Raw genomic sequence first — 4,615 nt, 5'->3', positions numbered from 1 at the left:
ACCCCTCTATTTTTCTCTTTCTGATTATTAGTATACAGAAATATGCAAAAGATTTCTGTATATTAAGTTTTTATCCTGCAACTACTGAATTCATTTATTAGTTCTAATAGCTTTTTGGTGGAGTCTTTAGACTTTTATGTCTATCATGTCATGTTATATGCAAATAGTGGCAGTTTTACTTCTTCCTTTTCAATTTAGATGCTTTTTATTTTTCTCATCTGCTTTTTGTTGCTAGGATTCCAATATTATGTTGAATAAAAGTGGCAAGAGTGGGCATCCTTGTCTTGTTCCCGATCTTAGAGGAAAAGCTTTCAGCTTTTACATAGAGATTGTTAACTGTGGGATTTCCATATATGGCATTTATTATGTTGAGGTAGGTTTCCTGTATACCCACTTTGTTGAGAGTTTTTAATATAAATAGGTGTTAAATATTGTCAAATGCCTTTTCTGCATCTATTGAGATAATCATATGATTTTTATTTTTCACTTTGTTAATGTAATATATCATGGTTGATTTGTGTTTGTTGAACCATCTTGGCGTCTTTCAGTAAATTTTGCTTGAGTATGGTGTATGAGTCTTATAATGTATTTTTGAATTTAGTTTGCTAGTAGGTTTTCTTTTCTTTTCTTTCTTTCTTTCTTTCTTTCTTTCTTTCTTTCTTTCTTTCTTTCTTTCTTTCTTTCTTTCTTTCTTTCTTTCTTTCTTTCTTTCTTTCTTTCTTTTTTAGGATTTATTTATTTATGAGAGAGAGAGAGAGGCAGAGACACAGGATCGTGCCCTGGACGAAAGGCAGGTACCAAACCACTGAGCCACCCAGGGATCCCCGCTAGTAGTTTGTTGAAGATATCTGCATCTGTGTTCATCACAGGTATTAGTCTGTAATTTTCATTTTTTGAGATACCTTTGTTTGGTTTTGGTATCAGGGTAATGCTGGCCTCATACAATGAATTAGAAGTGTTCCTGCTCTTTAATTTTTTGAAATCGTTTAAGAAGGATAGGTCTTAATTCTTTGCTAAAAGTTTAGTAGAATTCACCTGTAAAACCATCTGGTCTTGGACTTCTGTTGGGAGTTTTTTGGTTACTGATTCAATTTCATTATAAGTAATTGGTCTGTTTCAGATTTTCTATTTTTTCCTGATTAGACCTTAGAGGAATGTATGTTTCTAGTAATTTACACATATGTTCTAGGCTGTCCCAATTTGTGGGTGCATAATTAATTGTTCATACTAGTCTCTTATTTTTTTTTTTTCATACTAGTCTCTTATAATCCTTTGTGTGGTGTTGTAACTTCTCTTTAGTTCTGATTTTATTTACTTGGCCCCTCTTTTTTTTTTTTTTCTTGTTGAGTCTGGCTAAAGGTTTGTCAATTCTGTATATCTTTACAAAGAATCAGCTCTCAGTTTTATTGATGTTCTCTATTTTTTCAGTGTCTCATCTATGTCTTCTCAGATTTTTATTATTTCCTTTCTTCTACCAACTTTATGCCTTATATTTTTCTAGTTTATTCAGGGTGTATAGTTAAATTTTTTACTGAGATGTTGGCTGGAGCCGGAGTAACAAGATGGCGGCGTCGGCGAGGGCGTCGGCGTGGTGACAGGGGTCCCTCGGGCGGGAGCCGGCCGTGGCGGGGCCAGCGATATCACCGCCGTAAACCACCGCGCCGCTTTTCCAGCTCGCGACGTCGCCGTGAAAGCGAGCCCGGCGGCCGCCCAGAAACGAGTGGCCGGGTCTGGTGCGCGCGAGAACCGCCCGTCGCAAACTGCGGCCCCTGACTGAGCCGCGGTGGTCGGTTCCGCTCGGCCGATTCCGGGCCCCGTAACGCCTTGGAAGAGCCAACGTTGTCCGTTTCCTGCCGCCCTCCGCCGCAGCCTCGTTCCGCGGACGAGCCGCAGAGGCCTCCGTGCTCCCCTCAGAGGTGTCGGCGCTCGGCCCCAGCCTCCACCTTGGTCTCTCAGGATGGCGGGCAGCGGCGGCTCCAAGGCCGAATTCACTGCCGGAGGGAAATACCAACTGGCACGGAAGGTCGGGTCTGGCTCCTTCGGGGACGTTTATCTGGCGATCAGCATTACCGACGGCGAGGAAGTGGCAGAGAAGCTAGACTCTCTCAGGAGGCCAGGCATCCCCAGCGGCTATACGGCAGCCGACTCTGTGAGATTCTTCAAGGCGGGGTGGGCAACCCCCACGTACGGAGGTATGGTCAGGAGAGACTGCGGTGTGCTAGGTATGGATCTTCTCGGACCCGGTCTCCAAGACCTCTTCAATTTCTGTTCAAGAAGGTTCCCAATGGGGCAGCCCGGGTGGCTCAGCGGTTGGCGCTGCCTTCAGCCCAGGGCGTGATCCTGGAGACCCCGGATCTAGTCCCTCGTGGGGCTCCCTGCATGGAGCCTGCTTCTCCCTCTACCTCTCTCTCTCTCTCTCTCTCTCTCTCTGTGTGTCTCTCCTAAATAAATAAATAAAATCTAAAAAAAAAAAGAAGGTTCACAATGAAAACTGTACTTACGTTAGCTGACCAGATGATCAGTAGAATTGAGTATGTGCATACGAAGAATTTTACAGAGACCTTAAACCAGATAACTTCCTAATGGGTATTGGGCGTCACTGTAATAAATTATTCCTTATTGATTTTGGTTTGGCCCAAAAGTACAGAACAACAGGACAAGGCAACACATACCATACAGAGATGATAAAAATCTCACTGGCCCTGCCCGATATGCTAGCATCAACGCACATCTTGGTATTGAACATCATCGCCGAGATGACATGGAATCGTTAGGGTATGTTTTGATGTATTTTAATAGAACCAGCCAGCCACGGCAAGGACTAAAGGCTGCAACAAAAAAGCAAAAATATGAAAAGATTGGTGAAAAGATATCCACTCCTGTCGAAGTTTTCTGTAAGGGGTTTCCTGCAAAATTTGCCACGTATTGTCGTGGGCTATGCTTTGAGGAAGCCCCGGATTACCTGTATCCGAGGCAGCTATTCCGAATTCTCTTCAGGACCCTGAACCACCAGTGTGACTACACATTTGATTGGACAACGTTGAAGCAGAAAGCAGCACAGTAGGCGGCCTCTTCAAGTGGGCAGGGTCAGCAGGCCCAAACCCCCACAGGTTTCTAACCGTGAATTGAGGAACAGAAGAAGCAGAGCAGATGATTGGAGCAGCGTTTGTTTCTCCCCAGTTCTAGGAATTTTTGTTCATATGTACACTAGCCAGTGGTTGTGAACAACCATTTACTTTGTGTAAAGAACTTGAGTATAAACTGGCTCTGGGCAGCATTGGTGATGCCGTGTCCCGAGTTGTAACTGTGAATATTAACTGAGATAGTGAAACATGGTGTCCAGTTTTCTATTGCATTTTTTCAAGTGGAAAAGTTAACAAAATGGTTGACACAAATTGGTGGAGAAATTGTGCATAAGCCAATTTTTTGTTAAATCTTTTGTTTTGAACTACACTGCTTTGAGATCTCATTTCAGAAGAACGGCATGAACAGTCTTCAGCCACAGGTGTGATGGTTGTAAATGCTCACAATTGTGCATTCTTAGGGTTCATCCATCCCTGGGGTTTGCAAGTTATTCACTTAAAACATTCTTAAAATGGTTGGCTTCTTGTTTGCCAGCCAGCTGATATGGTAGCAACCAAAGATTCCAGTGTTTGAGCAGGTGAAAGACCCTGCCTGCTTCCGTGTGCTAGAAATAACACCATCTAAAGACTTCAGAAAAACTTAGTGACTACTAGATTATCTTTAGGATTCTGCATTAACTCTATAATGTTCTTGGTATTAAAAAGCATATTTGTCACAGAAGTTTAGTTAACATCTTACAAGTGAACATGTATGTATGTTGCTTAGATAAATGTAATCACTGTAATCACTGTAAATAAACATCTATATGATCTGGGATTCTGTTTTTATTTTGAAATGAGAGCTTTTTTACAAGTTCATTAAAAACTAAAAACTGAAAAATTTTTATTGAGATTTTTCTTTTATCGTGAGATAGGCCTGAATCACTATAAACTTCCCTCTTAGAACTACATTTACTGTACCCCATAGGTTTTGGAACATTGTGTTTCCATTTTCATTTCTCTCCAGGTAATTTTTAATTTCCTCTTTGATTTCTTTGTTGACTCCTTGGGTGTTTAGTAGCATGTCTTTTAGCCTCCATCTGTTTGTGTTTTGCTAGTTTTTTTTTTTTATTGTGATTGATTTCTAGTTTCATATTTCTGTGACAGGAAAAAGATGCTTGATATGATTATAATCTTTAAAAAATTTTTGAGACTTGTTTGTGGCTTAATATGTGATCTATCTTGGAGAATGTTTCATGTACATTTGAGGAGAATGTGTATTCTACTGTTTTTGGTTGCAGTGTCCTCTATTTATGAATTAAGTTTATCTGGTTTAATGTGTTATTTAAGGTTGATGCTTCCATAGTAGTTTTCTATTTGGATGATCTACCCATTGATGCAAATGGGATGTTAAAGTCTATTAGTATTTTTGTATTACTTTCAATTTCTCCCTTTGTGTCAGTCGGTATTTGCTTTATATATTTAGGTGCTCCTGTGTTGAGTGCATAGACATTTATAATTGTTATACCCTCTTACTGCATTGAGCCCTTTTC

General features: G+C 40.7%; 1 pseudogene; it reads left to right on the top strand.

Annotated features, from left to right (window-relative positions):
* The first annotated feature begins 1,726 nt into the window (after nucleotides 1–1,726).
* LOC100687712 lies at nucleotides 1,727–3,941 on the top strand (annotated as a pseudogene).
* The last annotated feature ends 674 nt before the right edge of the window (nucleotides 3,942–4,615 follow it).

This window comes from Canis lupus, chromosome 7, assembly GCF_011100685.1.
Source record: "Canis lupus familiaris isolate Mischka breed German Shepherd chromosome 7, alternate assembly UU_Cfam_GSD_1.0, whole genome shotgun sequence".
NCBI lineage: Eukaryota > Metazoa > Chordata > Mammalia > Carnivora > Canidae > Canis > Canis lupus.
Note: the sequence above shows the minus strand (reverse complement) of the source record. Positions and strands in the feature narration are given on the sequence as shown.